The 22,649-nt window shown below is 55.2% G+C and overlaps 1 pseudogene; it reads left to right on the top strand.

Moving 5' to 3' along the window:
• Positions 1–3,853: 3,853 nt before the first annotated feature.
• On the top strand, positions 3,854–17,260 carry LOC140070285 (uncharacterized; annotated as a pseudogene).
• The last annotated feature ends 5,389 nt before the right edge of the window (positions 17,261–22,649 follow it).

Genomic DNA, 22,649 nt, shown 5'->3' with positions numbered 1-22,649 from the left:
AGGGTCTTCTCTCCCCTCGAACCGGACGGCTCAGGAGCCAAGGGATATGGTAATCCATGCACAATTTATTAGGGGCCTCTCTGGTTGAGCAGAGTTGGCTTCTCTTTTGGCTTATTGCCCCGTGACAAGGGATTGATACCAAGACCCCCATCAAAGCTGCGCGTTCTGTGTCCATCTTCGAGGAGACCACACAGGGTGCCAGGATATCTTATTGGCCGAACATCCTCAACAATTCATGACGCACTGACTACAATTCTCCCGAAAAACCTGATCGTACAGGTCCTACAACCAGATACTTCCACCCAATGATCCAGCCATTGCTAATAGTGGATCAGGATCATCTTCAGCCATATTGGATGTGTTCCTCGTGCCGTCATGAGGCCTCCTAATCCCTCCTGGAACGGTTCCTTGAGAGTGTTTCTTATTTTCCTGGCTCTGAAACCTTCTGGAACGTCTCACTGACTTGTTGTGGTCAGAAAGCCAGGAATTCAAGAGCAAGATGTTAGGCCAGTTGTCCTTTCAAGAAAAAATCCTGAAAAGCAGATGGGAATATCCTGAGGTTTACATCGGGCTCCACCGACATCACATCGAAGGTTCAATGTCTTACGTATGAGGTGGGAAAGAAGTCCCTGGTCCCTGGTCACTGGTCCCCGGTCCCTGGTCACTGGTCCCTGGGCACTGGTCCCTGGACACTGGTCACTGGTCCCTGGTCAATGGTCACTGATCCCTGGGCACTAGTCACTGGTCACTGGTCCCTGGTCACTAGTCACTGGTCCCTGGTCACTGGTCCCTGGTCACTGGTCCCTGGTCACTGGTCCCTGGTCACTGGTGAGGTCATGAGAAGACTCCACACAAATCCACCATAATCTATAGGGCAGTTGCCAGTCATGTGCCGGTGGTCTTCCTACTTCCTTCATCATCATGAGACACACAATGGAATCACACGTGGTCACATACCTGGAGGACACCATCGGGTGGTGAGACATCTGACCAGGCCTGAGACTTTCCGCGCCACCACAAAGGTGTCTTATCGAGAGACGACTGTTGTGTCCATGTGTGGTGGACCATACCATATGGAGAGACGACTGTTGTGTCCATGTGTGGTGGACCATACAATATGGAGAGATGACTGTTGTGTCCATGTGTGGTGGACCATACCATATGGAGAGACGACTGTTGTGTCCATGTGTGGTGGACCATACAATATGGAGAGACGACTGTTGTGTCCATGTGTGGTGGACCATACAATATGGAGAGACGACTGTTGTGTCCATGTGTGGTGGACCATACAATATGGAGAGACGACTGTTGTGTCCATGTGTGGTGGACCATACAATATGGAGAGACGACTGTTGTGTCCATGTGTGGTGGACCATACAATATGGAGAGACGACTGTTGTGTCCATGTGTGGTGGACCATACCATATGGAGAGACGACTGTTGTGTCCATGTGTGGTGGACCATACAATATGGAGAGACGACTGTTGTGTCCATGTGTGGTGGACCATACCATATGGAGAGACGACTGTTGTGTCCATGTGTGGTGGACCATACCATATGGAGAGACGACTGTTGTGTCCATGTGTGGTGGACCATACAATATGGAGAGACGACTGTTGTGTCCATGTGTGGTGGACCATACAATATGGAGAGATGACTGTTGTGTCCATGTGTGGTGGACCATACAATATGGAGAGACGACTGTTGTGTCCATGTGTGGTGGACCATACAATATGGAGAGACGACTGTTGTGTCCATGTGTGGTGGACCATACAATATGGAGAGACGACTGTTGTGTCCATGTGTGGTGGACCATACAATATGGAGAGACGACTGTTGTGTCCATGTGTGGTGGACCATACAATATGGAGAGACGACTGTTGTGTCCATGTGTGGTGGACCATACCATATGGAGAGACGACTGTTGTGTCCATGTGTGGTGGACCATACAATATGGAGAGATGACTGTTGTGTCCATGTGTGGTGGACCATACCATATGGATAGACGACTGTTGTGTCCATGTGTGGTGGACCATACAATATGGAGAGACGACTGTTGTGTCCATGTGTGGTGGACCATACAATATGGAGAGACGACTGTTGTGTCCATGTGTGGTGGACCATACAATATGGAGAGACGACTGTTGTGTCCATGTGTGGTGGACCATACCATATGGAGAGACTACTGTTGTGTCCATGTGTGGTGGACCATACAATATGGAGAGATGACTGTTGTGTCCATGTGTGGTGGACCATACCATATGGAGAGACGACTGTTGTGTCCATGTGTGGTGGACCATACCATATGGAGAGACGACTGTTGTGTCCATGTGTGGTGGACCATACAATATGGAGAGATGACTGTTGTGTCCATGTGTGGTGGACCATACAATATGGAGAGACGACTGTTGTGTCCATGTGTGGTGGACCATACAATATGGAGAGACGACTGTTGTGTCCATGTGTGGTGGACCATACCATATGGAGAGACGACTGTTGTGTCCATGTGTGGTGGACCATACAATATGGAGAGACGACTGTTGTGTCCATGTGTGGTGGACCATACAATATGAAGAGACGACTGTTGTGTCCATGTGTGGTGGACCATACAATATGGAGAGACGACTGTTGTGTCCATGTGTGGTGGACCATACCATATGGAGAGACGACTGTTGTGTCCATGTGTGGTGGACCATACCATATGGAGAGACGACGGTTGTGTCCATGTGTGGTGGACCATACCATATGGAGAGACGACTGTTGTGTCCATGTGTGGTGGACCATACAATATGGAGACACGACTGTTGTGTCCATGTGTGGTGGACCATACAATATGGAGAGACGACTGTTGTGTCCATGTGTGGTGGACCATACAATATGGAGAGACGACTGTTGTGTCCATGTGTGGTGGACCATACAATATGGAGAGACGACTGTTGTGTCCATGTGTGGTGGACCATACAATATGGAGAGACGACTGTTGTGTCCATGTGTGGTGGACCATACAATATGGAGAGACGACTGTTGTGTCCATGTGTGGTGGACCATACAATATGGAGAGACGACTGTTGTGTCCATGTGTGGTGGACCATACAATATGGAGAGACGACTGTTGTGTCCATGTGTGGTGGACCATACAATATGGAGAGACGACTGTTGTGTCCATGTGTGGTGGACCATACCATATGGAGAGACGACTGTTGTGTCCATGTGTGGTGGACCATACAATATGGAGAGATGACTGTTGTGTCCATGTGTGGTGGACCATACCATATGGATAGACGACTGTTGTGTCCATGTGTGGTGGACCATACAATATGGAGAGACGACTGTTGTGTCCATGTGTGGTGGACCATACAATATGGAGAGATGACTGTTGTGTCCATGTGTGGTGGACCATACCATATGGAGAGATGACTGTTGTGTCCATGTGTGGTGGACCATACCATATGGAGAGACGACTGTTGTGTCCATGTGTGGTGGACCATACCATATGGAGAGACGACTGTTGTGTCCATGTGTGGTGGACCATACAATATGGAGAGACGACTGTTGTGTCCATGTGTGGTGGACCATACCATATGGAGAGACGACTGTTGTGTCCATGTGTGGTGGACCATACAATATGGAGAGACGACTGTTGTGTCCATGTGTGGTGGACCATACAATATGGAGAGACGACTGTTGTGTCCATGTGTGGTGGACCATACAATATGGAGAGACGACTGTTGTGTCCATGTGTGGTGGACCATACCATATGGAGAGACGACTGTTGTGTCCATGTGTGGTGGACCATACAATATGGAGAGACGACTGTTGTGTCCATGTGTGGTGGACCATACAATATGGAGAGATGACTGTTGCAGCCGTCCCGCAGTCACTTACTGTAAGTGTCCAGCACTGAATCCTGGCCGGACCGGATTTTTAAAGTTAACAAGTGCATTGTACTCCGCCACTGCCCTCCATCTCTGCTCTGAGTGAAAGCTGCTCCACACTGATGGTTGAATACTACAGCCAGTTCAATAGAGCAGTGTAATGCACAGAGCTAAGAGCACAGCAGTGTGAGGACGCAACCCAAAGCATGGAATATAAATCCATATATCACAGTCCTGCTGCTACTAACAACATACACAAAGGTCTGATTACACATCTCTCCAGGGACAATACATAACACTGGCTGCAGAGAGCACAGAGCACAGCAGTGTGAGGTCTGATTACACATCTCTCCAGGGACAATACATAACACTGGCTGCAGAGAGCACAGGGCACAGCAGTGTGAGGTCTGATTACACATCTCTCCAGGGAGAATACATAACACTGGCTGCAGAGAGCACAGAGCACAGCAGTGTGAGGTCTGATTGCACCTCCCTCCAGGGACAATACATAACACTGGCTGCAGAGAGCACAGAGCACAGCAGTGTGAGGTCTGATTACACACCTGTCCAGGGACAATACATAACACTGGCTGCAGAGAGCACAGCAGTGTGAGGACAATACATAGCACTGGCTGCAGAGAGCACAGCAGTGTGAGGACAATACATAGCACTGGCTGCAGAGAGCACAGCAGTGTGAGGACAATACATAACACTGGCCGCAGATAGCACAGCAGTGTGAGGACATTACATAGCACTGGCTGCTATGACCCTGGGGTCCTGGTGGCATTGTCTCCTTGTGGGTCTCTGTGCCCCAGTTGTGCCGGCCCCATGTGACAGAGCGCTGTGTGTAGCGGCCGGGGGCAGCTGTTGGGCAGGGCGGGCACCGTCCTCATCTTTCCCCCGGAGCCCGGGATCCATCTTCCTGGGAATAGAAGGGGTTCACAGATTTCTATTATTCCTTTATTTCGAGGGATTTTACTTCTTGCCAAACAGCGGCGCCAACTCCAAGGACGACACAACAGCTGGTAACGTGTGCGGCGGCCGGAGGACTCACAGACAATACTGGCAGCAGGACCCCAAGACACGCGGACCCCCAGCCCGAGCCGGCAACATGTTACCAACAGCTGGAGGGATCATTCCACATACAGATGGGATTTCTAGGAATACACCAACACGGGGGCCGCAGAGTGTGACCGGGGGCAACCAGAGATAAGGGGCCGCAGAGTGTGACCAGGGGGCAACCAGAGATAAGGGGCCGCAGAGAGTGACCGGGGGGCAACCAGAGATAAGGGGCCGCAAAGTGTGACCGGGGGCAACCAGAGATAAGGGGCCGCAGAGTGTGACCGGGGGGCAACCAGAGATAAGGGGCCGCAGAGTGTGACCGGGGGGCAACCAGAGATAAGGGGCCGCAGAGTGTGACCGGGGGGCAACCAGAGATAAGGGGCCGCAGAGTGTGACCAGGGGGCAACCAGAGATAAGGGGCCGCAGAGTGTGACCAGGGGGCAACCAGAGATAAGGGGCCGCAGAGTGTGACCGGGGGGCAACCAGAGATAAGGGCCGCAGAGTGTGACCGGGGGCAACCAGAGATAAGGGGCCGCAGAGTGTGACCGGGGGGCAACCAGGGATAAGGGGCCGCAGAGTGTGACCGGGGGGCAACCAGAGATAAGGGGCCGCAGAGTATGACTGGGGGGCAACCAGAGATAAGGGGACGCAGAGTGTAACCGGGGGGCAACCAGAGATAAGGGGCGCAGAGTGTGACCGGGGGGCAACCAGAGATAAGGGGCCGCAGAGTGTAACCGGGGGGCAACCAGAGATAAGGGGCCGCAGAGTGTGACCAGGGGGTACCAGAGATAAGTGGCCGCAGAGTGTGACCGGGGGGCAACCAGAGATAAGGGGCCGCAGAGTGTGACCGGGGGGCAACCAGAGATAAGGGGCCGCAGAGTGTAACCGGGGGGCAACGAGAGATAAGGGGCCGCAGAGTGTAACCGGGGGGCAACCAGAGATAAGGGGCGCAGAGTGTGACCGGGGGGCAACCAGAGATAAGGGGCCGCAGAGTATGACTGGGGGGCAACCAGAGATAAGGGGCCGCAGAGTGTGACCGGGGGGGCAACCAGAGATAAGGGGCCGCAGAGTGTAACCGGGGGGCAACCAGAGATAAGGGGCCGCAGAGTGTGACCGGGGGGCAACCAGAGATAGGGGGCCGCAGACTGTGACCAGGGGGCAACCAGAGATAAGTGGCCGCAGAGTGTGACCGGGGGGCAACCAGAGATAAGGGGACGCAGAGTGTAACCGGGGGGCAACCAGAGATAAGGGGCCGCAGAGTGTAACTGGGGGGCAACCAGAGATAAGGGGCCGCAGAGTGTGACCGGGGGGCAACCAGAGATAAGGGGCCGCAGAGTGTGACCGGGGGGCAACCAGAGATAAGGGGCCGCAGAGTGTGACCGGGGGGCAACCAGAGATAAGGGGCCGCAGAGTGTGACCGGGGGGCAACCAGAGATAAGGAGCCGCAGAGTGTGACCGGGGGGCAACCAGAGATAAGGGGCCGCAGAGTGTGACCGGGGGGGCAACCAGAGATAAGGGGCCGCAGAGTGTGACCGGGGGGCAACCAGAGATAAGGGGCCGCAGAGTGTGACCGGGGGGGCAACCAGAGATAAGGGGCCGCAGAGTGTGACCAGGGGGCAACCAGAGATAAGGGGCCGCAGAGTGTGACCAGGGGGCAACCAGAGATAAGGGGCCGCAGAGTGTGACCGGGGGGCAACCAGAGATAAGGGGCCGCAGAGTGTGACCGGGGGGCAACCAGAGATAAGGGGCCGCAGAGTGTGACCGGGGGGCAACCAGAGATAAGGGGCCACAGAGTGTGACCGGGGGGCAACCAGAGATAAGGGGCCGCAGAGTGTGACCGGGGGGTAACCAGAGATAAGGGGCCGCAGAGTGTGACCGGGGGGCAACCAGAGATAAGGGGCGCAGAGTGTGACCGGGGGGCAACCAGAGATAAGGGGCCGCAGAGTATGACCGGGAGGCAACCAGAGATAAGGGGCCGCAGAGTGTGACCGGAGGGCAACCAGAGATAAGGGGCCGCAGAGTGTGACCGGGGGGCAACCAGAGATAAGGGGCCGCAGAGTGTGACCGGAGGGCAACCAGGGATAAGGGGCCGCAGAGTGTGACCGGGGGGCAACCAGAGATAAGGGGCCGCAGAGTGTGACCGGGGGGCAACCAGAGATAAGGGGCCGCAGAGTGTGACCGGAGGGCAACCAGGGATAAGGGGCCGCAGAGTGTGACCGGGGGGCAACCAGGGATAAGGGGCCACAGAGTGTGACCGGGGGGCAACCAGGGATAAGTGGCGCAGAGTGTGACCGGGGGGCAACCAGAGATAAGGGGCCAAAGAGTATGACCGGGGGGCAACCAGAGATAAGGGGCGCAGAGTGTGACCGGGGGGCAACCAGAGATAAGGGGCCGCAGAGTATGACCGGGGGGCAACCAGAGATAAGGGGCCGCAGAGTGTGACCGGGGGGCAACCAGAGATAAGGGGCCGCAGAGTGTGACGCAACCAGAGATAAGGGGCCGCAGAGTGTGACCGGGGGGGCAACCAGAGATAAGGGGCCGCAGAGTGTGACCGTGGGGCAACCAGGGATAAGGGGCGCAGAGTGTGACCGGGGGGCAACCAGAGATAAGGGGCCGCAGAGTATGACCGGGGGGCAACCAGAGATAAGGGGCCGCAGAGTGTGACCGGGGGGCAACCAGAGATAAGGGGCCGCAGAGTATGACCGGGGGGCAACCAGAGATAAGGGGCCGCAGAGTGTGACCGGGGGGCAACCAGAGATAAGGGGCGCAGAGTGTGACCGGGGGGCAACCAGAGATAAGGGGCCACAGAGTGTGACTGGGGGGCAACCAGGGATAAGAGGCCGCAGAGTGTGACCGGGGGGCAACCAGGGATAAGGGGCCGCAGAGTGTGACCGGGGGGCAACCAGAGATAAGGGGCCGCAGAGTGTGACCGGGGGGCAACCAGAGATAAGGGGCCGCAGAGTGTGACCGGGGGGCAACCAGAGATAAGGGGCCGCAGAGTGTGACCGGGGGGCAACCAGAGATAAGGGGCCGCAGAGTGTGACCGGGGGGCAACCAGAGATAAGGGGCCGCAGAGTGTGACCGGGGGGCAACCAGGGATAAGGGGCGCAGAGTGTGACCGGGGGGGCAACCAGAAATAAGGGGCCGCAGAGTGTGACCGGGGGGCAACCAGAGATAAATGGGGCGCAGAGTGTGACCGGGGGGCAACCAGAGATAAGGGGCCGCAGAGTGTGACCGGGGGGCAACCAGAGATAAGGGGCCGCAGAGTGTGACCGGGGGGGCAACCAGAGATAAGGGGCCGCAGAGTGTGACCGGGGGCAACCAGAGATAAGGGGCCGCAGAGTGTGACCGGGGGGCAACCAGAGATAAGGGGCCGCAGAGAGTGACCGGGGGGCAACCAGAGATAAGGGGCCGCAGAGTGTGACCGGGGGGCAACCAGAGATAAGGGGCCGCAGAGTGTGACCGGGGGGCAACCAGAGATAAGGGGCGCAGAGTGTGACCGGGGGGCAACCAGAGATAAGGGGCGCAGAGTGTGACCGGGGGGCAACCAGAGATAAGGGGCCGCAGAGTGTGACCGGGGGGCAACCAGAGATAAGGGGCCGCAGAGTGTGACCGGGGGGCAACCAGAGATAAGGGGCCGCAGAGCATGACCGGGGGGCAACCAGAGATAAGGGGCCGCAGAGTGTGACCGGGGGGGCAACCAGGGATAATGGGCCGCAGAGTGTGACCGGGGGGCAACCAGAGATAAGGGGCCGCAGAGTGTGACCGGGGGGCAACCAGAGATAAGGGGCGCAGAGTGTGACCGGGGGGCAACCAGAGATAAGGGGCGCAGAGTGTGACCGGGGGGCAACCAGAGATAAGGGGCCGCAGAGTGTGACCGGGGGGCAACCAGAGATAAGGGGCCGCAGAGTGTGACCGGGGGGCAACCAGAGATAAGGGGCCGCAGAGTGTGACCGGGGGCAACCAGAGATAAGGGGTGCAGAGTGTGACCGGGGGGCAACCAGAGATAAGGGGCCGCAGAGTGTGACCGGGGGGGCAACCAGAGATAAGGGGCCGCAGAGTGTGACCGGGGGGGCAACCAGGGATAATGGGCCGCAGAGTGTGACCGGGGGGCAACCAGAGATAAGGGGCCGCAGAGTGTGACCGGGGGGCAACCAGAGATAAGGGGCCGCAGAGTGTGACCGGGGGGCAACCAGAGATAAGGGGCCGCAGAGTATGACCGGGGGGCAACCAGAGATAAGGGGCCGCAGAGTGTGACCGGGGGGGCAACCAGAGATAAGGGGCCGCAGAGTGTGACCGGGGGGGCAACCAGAGATAAGGGGCCGCAGAGTGTGACCGGGGGGCAACCAGAGATAAGGGGCCGCAGAGTGTGACCGGGGGGCAACCAGAGATAAGGGGCCGCAGAGTGTGACCGGGGGGCAACCAGAGATAAGGGGCGCAGAGTGTGACCGGGGGGCAACCAGAGATAAGGGGCCGCAGAGTGTGACCGGGGGGCAACCAGTGATAAGGGGCGCAGAGTGTGACCGGGGGGCAACCAGTGATAAGGGGCGCAGAGTGTGACCGGGGGGCAACCAGAGATAAGGGGCGCAGAGTGTGACCGGGGGGCAACCAGTGATAAGGGGCGCAGAGTGTGACCGGGGGGCAACCAGAGATAAGGGGCGCAGAGTGTGACCGGGGGGCAACCAGAGATAAGGGGCCGCAGAGTGTGACCGGGGGGCAACCAGAGATAAGGGGCCGCAGAGTGTGACCGGAGGGCAACCAGAGATAAGGGGCCGCAGAGTGTGACCGGGGGGCAACCAGAGATAAGGGGCCGCAGAGTGTGACCGGGGGGGCAACCAGAGATAAGGGGCCGCAGAGTGTGACCGGGGGGCAACCAGAGATAAGGGGCCGCAGAGCATGACCGGGGGGCAACCAGAGATAAGGGGCCGCAGAGTGTGACCGGGGGGCAACCAGAGATAAGGGGCCGCAGAGTGTGACCGGGGGGCAACCAGAGATAAGGGGCCGCAGAGTATGACCGGGGGGCAACCAGAGATAAGGGGCCGCAGAGTGTGACCGGGGGGGCAACCAGTGATAAGGAGCCGCAGAGTGTGACCGGGGGGCAACCAGAGATAAGGGGCCGCAGAGTGTGACCGGGGGGCAACCAGAGATAGGGGGCCGCAGAGTGTGACCGGGGGGGCAACCAGGGATAAGGGGCCGCAGAGTGTGACCGGGGGGCAACCAGAGATAAGGGGCCGCAGAGTGTGACCGGGGGGCAACCAGAGATAAGGGGCCGCAGAGTGTGACCGGGGGGCAACCAGAGATAAGGGGCCGCAGAGTGTGACCGGGGGGCAACCAGAGATAAGGGGCCGCAGAGTGTGACCGGGGGGGCAACCAGAGATAAGGGGTGCAGAGTGTGACCGGGGGCAACCAGAGATAAGGGGCCGCAGAGTGTGACCGGGGGGCAACCAGAGATAAGGGGCCGCAGAGTGTGACCGGGGGGGCAACCAGAGATAAGGGGCCGCAGAGTGTAACCGGGGGGCAACCAGAGATAAGGGGCCGCAGAGTGTGACCGGGGGCAACCAGAGATAAGGGGCCGCAGAGTGTGACCGGGGGCAACCAGAGATAAGGGGCCGCAGAGTGTGACCGGGGGGCAACCAGAGATAAGGGGCCGCAGAGTGTGACCGGGGGGCAACCAGAGATAAGGGGCCGCAGAGTGTGACCGGGGGGCAACCAGAGATAAGGGGCCGCAGAGCATGACCGGGGGGCAACCAGAGATAAGGGGCACAGAGTGTGACCGGGGGGGCAACCAGTGATAAGGAGCCGCAGAGTGTGACCGGGGGGCAACCAGAGATAAGGGGCCGCAGAGTGTGAACGGGGGGCAACCAGAGATAAGGGGCCGCAGAGTGTGACCGGGGGGCAACCAGAGATAAGGGGCCGCAGAGTGTGACCGGGGGGGCAACCAGTGATAAGGGGCCGCAGAGTGTAACCGGGGGGCAACCAGTGATAAGGGGCCGCAGAGTGTGACCGGGGGGCAACCAGAGATAAGGGGCGCAGAGTGTGACCGGGGGGCAACCAGAGATAAGGGACCGCAGAGTGTGACCGGGGGGCAACCAGAGATAAGGAGCCGCAGAGTGTGACCGGGGGGGCAACCAGTGATAAGGGGCCGCAGAGTGTAACCGGGGGGCAACCAGAGATAAGGGGCCGCAGAGTGTGACCGGGAGGCAACCAGAGATAAGGGACCGCAGAGCATGACCGGGGGGCAACCATTGATAAGGGACCGCAGAGTGTGAACGGGGGGCAACCAGAGATAAGGGGCGCAGAGTGTGACCGGGGGGCAACCAGAGATAAGGGGCCGCAGAGTATGACCGGGGGGCAACCAGAGATAAGGGGCCGCAGAGTGTGACCGGGGGGGCAACCAGGGATAAGGGGCCGCAGAGTGTGACCGGGGGGCAACCAGAGATAAGGGGCCGCAGAGCATGACCGGGGGGCAACCAGAGATAAGGGGCCGCAGAGTGTGACCGGGGGGCAACCAGAGATAAGGGGCCGCAGAGTGTGACCGGGGGGCAACCAGAGATAAGGGGCCGCAGAGTGTGACCGGGGGGGCAACCAGTGATAAGGGGCCGCAGAGTGTGACCGGGGGGCAACCAGAGATAAGGGGCCGCAGAGTGTGACCAGGGGGCAACCAGAGATAAGGGGCCGCAGAGTGTGACCGGGGGGCAACCAGAGATAAGGGGCCGCAGAGTGTGACCGGGGGGCAACCAGAGATAAGGGGCCGCAGAGTGTGACCGGGGGGGCAACCAGAGATAAGGGGCCGCAGAGTGTGACCGGGGGGCAACCAGAGATAAGGGGCCGCAGAGTGTGACCGGGGGGCAACCAGAGATAAGGGGCCGCAGAGTGTGACCGGGGGGCAACCAGAGATAAGGGGCCGCAGAGTATGACCGGGGGGCAACCAGAGATAAGGGGCCGCAGAGTGTGACCGGGGGGGCAACCAGTGATAAGGAGCCGCAGAGTGTGACCGGGGGGCAACCAGAGATAAGGGGCCGCAGAGTGTGACCGGGGGGCAACCAGAGATAAGGGGCCGCAGAGTGTGACCGGGGGGCAACCAGAGATAAGGGGCCGCAGAGTGTGACCGGAGGGCAACCAGAGATAAGGGGCCGCAGAGTGTGACCGGGGGGCAACCAGGGATAAGGGGCGCAGAGTGTGACCGGGGGGGCAACCAGAGATAAGGGGCGCAGAGTGTGACCGGGGGGGCAACCAGAGATAAGGGGCCGCAGAGTGTGACCGGGGGGCAACCAGAGATAAGGGGCCGCAGAGTGTGACCGGGGGGCAACCAGAGATAAGGGGCCGCAGAGTGTGACCGGGGGGCAACCAGAGATAAGGGGCCGCAGAGTGTGACCGGGGGGCAACCAGAGATAAGGGGCGCAGAGTGTGACCGGGGGGCAACCAGAGATAAGGGGCGCAGAGTGTGACCGGGGGGCAACCAGAGATAAGGGGCGCAGAGTGTGACCGGGGGGCAACCAGAGATAAGGGGCCGCAGAGTGTGACCGGGGGGCAACCAGAGATAAGGGGCCGCAGAGTGTGACCGGGGGGCAACCAGAGATAAGGGGCCGCAGAGTGTGACCGGGGGGCAACCAGAGATAAGGGGCCGCAGAGTGTGACCGGGGGGCAACCAGAGATAAGGGGCGCAGAGTGTGACCGGGGGGGCAACCAGTGATAAGGGGCCGCAGAGTGTGACCGGGGGGCAACCAGAGATAAGGGGCCGCAGAGTGTGACCGGGGGGCAACCAGAGATAAGGGGCCGCAGAGTGTGACCGGGGGGCAACCAGAGATAAGGGGCCGCAGATTGTGACCGGGGGGCAACCAGAGATAAGGGGCCGCAGAGTGTAACCGGGGGGCAACCAGAGATAAGGGGCCGCAGAGTGTGACCGGGGGGCAACCAGAGATAAGGGGCCGCAGAGTGTGACCGGGGGGCAACCAGAGATAAGGGGCCGCAGAGTGTGACCGGGGGGCAACCAGAGATAAGGGGCGCAGAGTGTGACCGGGGGGGCAACCAGAGATAAGGGGCCGCAGAGTGTGACCGGGGGGCAACCAGAGATAAGGGGCCGCAGAGTGTGACCGGGGGGCAACCAGAGATAAGGAGCCGCAGAGTGTGACCGGGGGGGCAACCAGTGATAAGGGGCCGCAGAGTGTAACCGGGGGGCAACCAGAGATAAGGGGCGCAGAGTGTGACCGGGGGGGCAACCAGAGATAAGGGGCCGCAGAGTGTGACCGGGGGGCAACCAGAGATAAGGGGCCGCAGAGTGTGACCGGGGGGCAACCAGAGATAAGGAGCCGCAGAGTGTGACCGGGGGGGCAACCAGTGATAAGGGGCCGCAGAGTGTAACCGGGGGGCAACCAGAGATAAGGGGCCGCAGAGTGTGACCGGGGGGCAACCAGAGGTAAGATAGGTTAGATAGATAGATGGATAGATAGGAGATAGATAGATAGATAGATAGATAGATAGATAGATAGATAGATGGATAGATAGGAGATAGATAGATAGATAGATAGATAGATAGATAGATAGATAGGAGATAGATAGATATGAGATAGATAGATAGGAGATAGATAGATAGGAGATAGATAGATAGATAGATAGATAGATAGATAGATAGATAGATAGGAGATAGGAGATAGATAGGAGATAGATAGATAGATAGATAGATAGATAGATAGATAGATAGATAGATAGATAGGGGATAGATAGATAGATAGATAGATAGGAGATAGATAGATAGGAGATAGATAGATAGATAGGAGATAGATAGATAGATAGATAGGAGATAGATAGATAGATAGATAGATAGATAGATAGATAGATAGATAGATAGGAGATAGATAGATAGATAGATAGGAGATAGATAGATAGATAGATAGATAGGAGATAGATAGATAGATAGATAGATAGATAGATAGATAGGAGATAGATAGATAGGAGATAGATAGATAGATAGATAGATAGATAGGAGATAGAGAGATAGATGGATAGATAGGAGATAGATAGATAGATAGGAGATAGATAGATAGGAGATAGATAAATAGATAGATAGATAGATAGATAGATAGATAGATAGATAGATAGGAGATAGATAGATAGGAGATAGATAGATAGATAGATAGGAGATAGATAGATAGGAGATAGATAGATAGATAGATAGATAGATAGATAGATAGATAGATGGATAGATAGGAGATAGATAGATAGATAGATAGATAGATAGATAGGAGATAGATAGATAGACAGATAGATAGATATGAGATAGATAGATAGATAGATAGATAGATAGATAGATAGGAGATAGATAGATAGGAGATAGATAGCTAGATAGGAGATAGATAGATAGATAGATAGATAGATAGATAGATAGATAGATAGATAGATGGATAGATAGGAGATAGATAGATAGATAGATAGATAGATAGATAGGAGATAGATAGGAGATGGATAGATAGATAGATGGATAGATAGGAGATAGATAGATGGATAGATAGGAGATAGATAGATAGACAGATAGATAGATAGATAGGAGATAGATAGATAGGAGATAGATAGATAGATAGATAGATAGATAGATAGATAGATATGAGATAGATAGATAGGAGATAGATAGATAAATAGATAGATAGATAGGAGATAGATACCCAACCCTTAGTCTGTACCTGAGCCTGAACCCGACCCTTAGTCTGTACCTGAGCCTGAACCCGACCCTGAGTCTGAACCCGACCCTGAGTCTGTACCTGAACCCGACCCTTAGTCTGTACCTGAGCCAGAACCCGACCCTTAGTCTGTACCTGAGCCTGAACTCGACCCGTAGTCTGTACCTGAGCCAGAACCCTACCCTTAGTCTGTACATGAACCTGAACCTGACCCTTAGTCAGTACCTGAGCCTGAACCCGACCCTGAGTCTGTACCTGAACCCGACCCTTAGTCTGTACCTGAGCCAGAACCCGACCCTTAGTCTGTACCTGAGCCTGAACTCGACCCTGAGTCTGTAACTGAGCCAGAACCCGACCCTTAGTCTTTACCTGAGCCTGAACTCGACCCTGAGTCTGTACCTGAGCCAGAACCTGACCCTGTGTCTGTAACTGAGCCTGAACCCAACCCTTAGTCTGCACCTGAGCCTGAACCTGAGTATGAGCCTGCGCCTGAACCCGACCCTTAGTCTGTACGTGAACCTGGACCCGACCCTTAGTCTGTACCTGAACCCGACCCTTAGCCTGAACCTGAGTCTGAGCATGAACCGGACCCTTAGTCTGACCCTGAGCCTGAACTCAACCCTGTGTCTGTAACTGAGCCTGAACCCAACCCTTAGTCTGCACCTGAGCCTGAACCTGAGTCTGAGCCTGAACTCGACCCTGAGTCTGTACCTGAGCCAGAACCCGACCCTGAGTCTGCAACTGAGCCTGAACCCAACCCTTAGTCTGTACCTGAGCCTGAACCCGACCCTGAGTCTGGAACTGAGCCTGAACCTGAGTCTGAGCATGAACCGGACCCTTAGTCTGACCCTGAGCCTGAACTCAACCCTGTGTCTGTAACTGAGCCTGAACCCAACCCTTAGTCTGCACCTGAGCCTGAACCTGAGTCTGAGCCTGAACCCGACCCTTAGTCTGTACCTGAACCCGACCCTTAGTCTGTACCTTAGCCTGAACTCGACCCTGAGTCTGTACCTGAGCCAGAACCCGACCCTGAGTCTGCAACTGAGCCTGAACCCAACCCTTAGTCTGTACCTGAGCCTGAACTCGACCCTGAGTCTGTACCTGAGCCTGAACCTGAGTCTGAGCCTGAACCCGACCCTTAGTCTGTACCTGAGCCTGAACTCGACCCTGAGTCTGTAACTGAGCCTGAACCTGAGTCTGAGCCTGAACCCGACCATTAGTCTGTACCAGAGCCTGAACCCGACCCTTAGTCTGTACCTGAGCCTGAACTCGACCCTGAGTCTGTACCTGAGCCAGAACCCGACCTTTAGTCTGTACCTGAGCCTGAACTCGACCCTTAGTCTGTACCTGAGCCAGAACCCTACCCTTAGTCTGTACATGAACCTGAACCTTACCCTTAGTCAGTACCTGAGCCTGAACCCGACCCTGAGTCTGTACCTGAACCCGACCCTGAGTCTGTACCTGAACCCGACCCTTAGTCTGTACCTGAGCCAGAACCCGACCCTTAGTCTGTACCTGAGCCTGAACTCGACCCTGAGTCTGTAACTGAGCCAGAACCCGACCCTTAGTCTTTACCTGAGCCTGAACTCGACCCTGAGTCTGTACCTGAGCCAGAACCTGACCCTGTGTCTGTAACTGAGCCTGAACCCAACCCTTAGTCTGTACCTGAGCCTGAACCTGAGTATGAGCCTGCGCCTGAACCCGACCCTTAGTCTGTACGTGAACCTGGACCCGACCCTTAGTCTGTACCTGAACCCGACCCTTAGTCTGTACCTGAGCCTGAACCCGACCCTTAGTCTGTACCTGAGCCTGAACCCGACCCTGAGTCTGGAACTGAGCCTGAACCTGAGTCTGAGCATGAACCGGACCCTTAGTCTGACCCTGAGCCTGAACTCAACCCTGTGTCTGTAACTGAGCCTGAACCCAACCCTTAGTCTGCACCTGAGCCTGAACCTGAGTCTGAGCCTGAACCCGACCCTTAGTCTGTACCTGAACCCGACCCTTAGTCTGTACCTTAGCCTGAACTCGACCCTGAGTCTGTACCTGAGCCAGAACCCGACCCTGAGTCTGCAACTGAGCCTGAACCCAACCCTTAGTCTGTACCTGAGCCTGAACTCGACCCTGAGTCTGTACCTGAGCCTGAACCTGAGTCTGAGCCTGAACCCGACCCTTAGTCTGTACCTGAGCCTGAACTCGACCCTGAGTCTGTAACTGAGCCTGAACCTGAGTCTGAGCCTGAACCCGACCATTAATCTGTACCTGAGCCTGAACCCGACCCTGAGTCTGAACCCGACCCTTAGTCAGTACCTGAGCCTGAACCCGACCCTGAGTCTGTACCTGAGCCTGAACTCGACCCTGAGTCTGTACCTGAGCCTGAACTCGACCCTGAGTCTGTACCTGAGCCAGAACCCGACCCTGAGTCTGTACCTGAGCCAGAACCCGACCATTAGTCTGTACCTGAACCCGACCCTGAGTCTGTACCTGAGCCAAAACCCAACCCTTAGTCTGTACCTGAACTCGACCCTGAGTCTGTACCTGAGCCAAAACCCAACCCTTAGTCTGTACCTGAACTCGACCCTGAGTCTGTACCTGAGCCAGAACCCGACCCTTAGTCTGTACCTGAGCCAGAACTCGACCCTTAGTCTGTAACTGAGCCTGAACCTGAGTTTGAGCCAGAACCCGACACTTAGTCTGTACCTGAGCCTGAACTCGACCTTGAGTCTGTACCTAGTTTCATAGTTTATACGGTTGAAAAAAGACACTTGTCCATCAAGTTCAACCAAGGAAGGGTAGGGATTGGATGAGGAAGGGATTTAGGGGAAACAATCCTATATAGCATAACAATAGATAGATAGATAGATAGTAGATAGATAGATAGATATGAGATAGATAGATAGATAGATAGGAGATAGATAGATAGATAGATAGATAGATAGATAGATAGATAGATAGGAGATAGATAGGAGATAGATAGATAGATAGATAGATAGATAGGAGATAGATAGATAGATAGATAGATAGATAGATAGATAGGAGATAGATAGATAGATAGATAGATAGAGAGATAGATATGAGATAGATAGATAGATAGATAGATAGATAGATATGAGATAGATAGATAGATAGATAGATAGTCGGCCCCTGGGGTCACAGTCTATGTACATGTGATTTCTGTCGCTCAGTTCTGTCGTCTTTATAGAATATCAATAATAGTTCTCTCTGTGGACGGATCTGTGTGTGTGGGGATCAATACTCGGCGTCCTGCGGGAGGATTATCGGAGATTCTGCGTCCAGCCGCGTGTAATACAGAAATGTCCGGATTGATTTTGGCCTTACATTGGATTAGCGATGTCCATCAGAGCGGGGTATTAGCCCAAATCACCCCAAAGATGGCGGCCGCCTGCTAATCTGCCGCCGCTGCATCTGAGACTAATCAATAGCCGCAGCCTGGAGATGATGAGCCGCAGGGGACAGCGCCGGCTCTACTGTGAGAATCTCCCAGGTGGGGGGTCACTAAAGGGTTAAACTCCCCGAATTACAGAAATGATCATCAGCTCCACAGACGCAGATACAAAGTAGGTCAAGGAGGGACAAAGACGAACGAATCTGCGCCGAGAGATGGGAGACATTAATGGGCATCACTGATACATTGTAACAAATCTGGACCGAGAGGCCACACCCACCGAGCTAGCAAGGGGTCATGCAGGCCCCCAGACTCATAATACTGACCAGTGCTCCCCCTAGACCCTACAGGTGGGATCATTGATTGGCCGATCAGTGCTTTGTAGGGGAAATGCCTGAACCCGACCCTGAGCCTGAACCTGAGTCTGTATCTGACCCTGAGCCTGAAACCGACATTGAGCCTGTACCTGAGTCTGTAACTGACCCTGAGCTTGAACCCGACCCTGAACCTGAGTCTGTATCTGACACTGAGCCTGAACCCGACCCTGAGTCTGTACCTGAGCCTGAACCCGACCCTTAGTCTGTACCTGAACCCGACCCTGAGTCTGTACCTGAGCCAAAACCCAACCCTTAGTCTGTACCTGAACTCGACCCTGAGTCTGTACCTGAGCCAGAACCCGACCCTTAGTCTGTACCTGAGCCAGAACTCGACCCTTAGTCTGTAACTGAGCCTGAACCTGAGTCTGAGCCTGTAACTGAGCCTGAACCTGAGTTTGAGCCAGAACCCCACACTTAGTCTGTACCTGAGCCTGAACTCGACCTTGAGTCTGTACCTGAACCCGACCCTTAGTTTGTACCTGAGCCAGAACCCGACCCTTAGTCTGTACCTGAGCCTGAACTCAACCCTGAGTCTGTACCTGAGCCAGAACCAGACCCTGTGTTTGTAACTGAGCCTGAACCCAACCCTTAGTCTTTACCTGAGCCTGAACCCGACCCTTAGTCTGTACCTGAACCAGACCCTTAGTCTGTACCTGAGCCAGAACCCGACCCTGCGTCTGTACCTGAACCCGACCCTTAGTCTGTACCTGAGCCTGAGCATTAACCCGACCCTTAGTCTGTACCTGAGCGTGAACCCGACCCTGAGTCTGTACCTGAACCCGACCCTTAGTCTGTACCTGAGCCTGAACCCGATCCTGAGTCTGTACCTGAACCCGACCCTTAGTCTGTACCTGAACCCGACCCTTAGTCTGTACCTGAACCTGACCCTAAGTCTTTACCTGAGCCTGAACCCGACCCTAAGTCTGTACCTGAGCCTGAACTCGACCCTGAGTCTGTACCTAAGTCAGAACCTGACCCTGTGTCTGTAACTGAGCCTGAACCTGAGTATGAGCCTGAGCCTGAACCCGACCCTGAGTCTGTACCTGAACCCGACCCTTAGTCTGTACCTGAGCCTGAACCCGACCCTGAGTCTGTACCTGAACCCGACCCTTAGTCTGTACCTTAGCCAGAACCCGACCCTGAGACTGTACCTGAGCCTGAACCCGACCCTGAGTCTGTACCTGAACCCGACCCTTAGTCTCTACCTGAGCCAGAACCCGACCCTTAGTCTCTACCTGAACCTGACCCTGAGTCTGTACATGAACCTGAACTCGACCCTGAGTCTGTACCTGAGCCTGAACTCGACCCTGAGTCTGTTACCTGAGCCAGAACCTGACCCTTCGTCTGTGACTGAGCCTGAACCTGAGTCTGAGCCTGTAACTGAGCCTGAACCTGAGTTTGAGCCAGAACCCGACACTTAGTCTGTACCTGAGCCTGAACTCGACCTTGAGTCTGTACCTGAACCCGACCCTTAGTCTGTACCTGAGCCAGAACCCGACCCTTAGTCTGTACCTGAGCCTGAACTCAACCCTGAGTCTGTACCTGAGCCAGAACCCGACCCTGTGTTTGTAACTGAGCCTGAACCCAACCCTTAGTCTTTACCTGAGCCTGAACCCGACTCTTAGTCTGTACCTGAACCCGACCCTTAGTCTGTACCTGAGCCAGAACCCGACCCTGCGTCTGTACCTGAACCCGACCCTTAGTCTGTACCTGAGCCTGAGCATTAACCCGACCCTTAGTCTGTACCTGAGCCTGAACCCGACCCTGAGTCTGTACCTGAACCCGACCCTTAGTCTGTACCTGAGCCTGAACTCGATCCTGAGTCTGTACCTGAACCCGACCCTTAGTCTGTACCTGAACCCGACCCTTAGTCTGTACCTGAACCTGACCCTACGTCTTTACCTGAGCCTGAACCCGACCCTGACACTTCATCTGACCCTGAATCCAAATCTGAATCTGTACCTGAGCTTGAACCTGCCCAGAGTCCAGAGTACCTGAGTCTGTTCCTGAAGCCTGAGCCTGATCCCTGATTCCTGCCCCTTTAAGCCTTGTCCATCAGGGCAGATGTTTTTCAAAGAGTCCCAAGTGCAGTGTTCATGATTTTTGTCTTTTGTCCCTGGTACGGCTCGGACTGAACAGATTGTGGCGATTCTTAATATTCAGATCACATGGGGGGCCGCATCCTCTGCACACGGGGGGCCGCAGGGTGAGCGAGGCTCGATGAATAGGATGGCGACATCCTGGGAATAATGGCCGCTATACAGGGTCTACGTGTCATATAGCCAGGGGCCCCTGGAAGACAAATTAAAGTTGCATCAACAGCCAGAGCCCCCACCCCTGGCATTATGGACGCCCCCCGAGAATTACAATATTAATGAGGATTACAATGTCCTACAAAGGCGATGGCGGTCAATGTCCGTCCGCCGTCACAGGCCGCCTTTATGCCGCCCCCGATTCTTTGGATTCCTGAAGCGTGAGCCTGGCCCGAGCTGTCAACAAGGCCCTTTCACACGAGCCGGGGCCCGAGACTGACAGAAGCGCAGTGTGGTGTGGGCTGCAAGAATGCGAAGGGAATGCGAGGCCGCGGTGTCACCGACACAAAGAGAGGCGGCCATTGTGCCGGGAGACGGGAGCAGAATGACAATGACATCACTGCACATGACCTCACTCTCATCCCAAATATCATGATGTTCCGAGGCGGCAGGGATATGCTAAGTAGCGCATTCCCCTTCTCCTTCTGCCGGTGATTTGGGCGGGGGGGCCTTGAAGTGGGCGAGCGTTCCCTGATTTCCAAGGTCATTGGCAGAAAGAGGTTTTATTCTTTTCCTGCAGCTGCCACCTACTTCAAAAGGGCCGAATGGACCAGCGGCCCTAATAATGGGAAGAAAGGAGGACATGTAATATGCATCACGCCGCCCCGGCCGGGATTATCTGCCTTGTGTAGGGCTTAGGGTCTCCATGGCAGGGGGCGAGCGGAGGAGGGGGGCTGCCTGCACCACAGCCCCATGCTATAAATTACTGTAACCTGCACAGGTCATGCTCAACGTGACCCCCACTGGAAAATCCTACATACAGACCCCACATCTTCATCCTTATATGGTCCCACCATGTCTCCACCACTGATCAGTGGGATTAGGTAATATTAACACAGAGCGAGATGTTCGCATGCTGCAGTTTCCTATACAATGCTCCGGGAGGGCAATGGTTAATAAAAGATAGGTTTTTCCGGGGGTGACGTCATGGAATTTCTAGTGGTAAGGTCAAGGATTGTGAACGGATTCCTGTAGATATGTAGGTCACTAGGTGAGACTCCAGGAAAATGGAAGGAAAGAGGAACGGAGGGTAAAAGTAGGAGACCAGAGAGGCTTAATATTCATAAAAGAAGACTCATGCTTAGTGCAGGATCCCAGGGGGCGGAGCATGATGCAGGGGTTCTACCACGACCAATAGGAGACTCTGTGTGCAAAGTCCCTCCCCTGAGGGAACTGCACTAGAAATCCCACATTATTGGACTCATTTATGGTAAAGTAGAGATGGTAAAGATATCGCTGGCTCATCGTATTATGAAATTACCGCTGTGTGGACACCTACAGACCTCCCGAGCTTAATCCAAGGTCTAAACTTTCGATTCTGATTCACAGATTTGCAGCAGGGGAGAAAGGTTAATGTGGTAGATCAAGGACAGTGGGAATGTCCTTGATCTACCACATTAACCTTTTTTCCCCTGCTGCAAATCAGTGAATCAGAATCGAAACTTTAGACCTTGTATTAAGCTCGGGAGGTCTGTAGGTGTCCACACAGCGGTAATTTCATAATACGATGAGCCAGCGATATCTTTACCATCTCTACTTTACCATAAATGAGTCCAATAATGTGGGATTTCTAGTGCAGTTCCCTCGGGGGAGGGACTTTGCACACAGAGTCTCCTATTGGTCGTGGTAGAACCCCGGTATCATGCTCCGCCCCCTGGGATCCTGCACTAAGCATAAGTCTTCTTTTATGTAGGATGAAATTGATCTCTTCTCTGTGTCACCAGATTGGGGGCGGTCACCAAGGCCTAATCTGTGTTCCTAGGGAGATTTCCTTAAAGCGGTTTTCAGGGTAAAATAGAATCATAACTTATGGGACTCGCCGTAAATAATAGGGGCAACCACTCCGCCAATCACTGCAGAAGGTGGGCCATGGATCCAACCACTGATTGGCTAACCGGCCTTAGCTAGAGTCTATTCCTGGGCCTAGGGTATGACCAAACCCTTCA

The sequence above is a fragment of the Engystomops pustulosus genome, chromosome 7 (assembly GCF_040894005.1).
Source record: "Engystomops pustulosus chromosome 7, aEngPut4.maternal, whole genome shotgun sequence".
In the NCBI taxonomy this organism is placed as follows: domain Eukaryota; kingdom Metazoa; phylum Chordata; class Amphibia; order Anura; family Leptodactylidae; genus Engystomops; species Engystomops pustulosus.
Note: the sequence above shows the minus strand (reverse complement) of the source record. Positions and strands in the feature narration are given on the sequence as shown.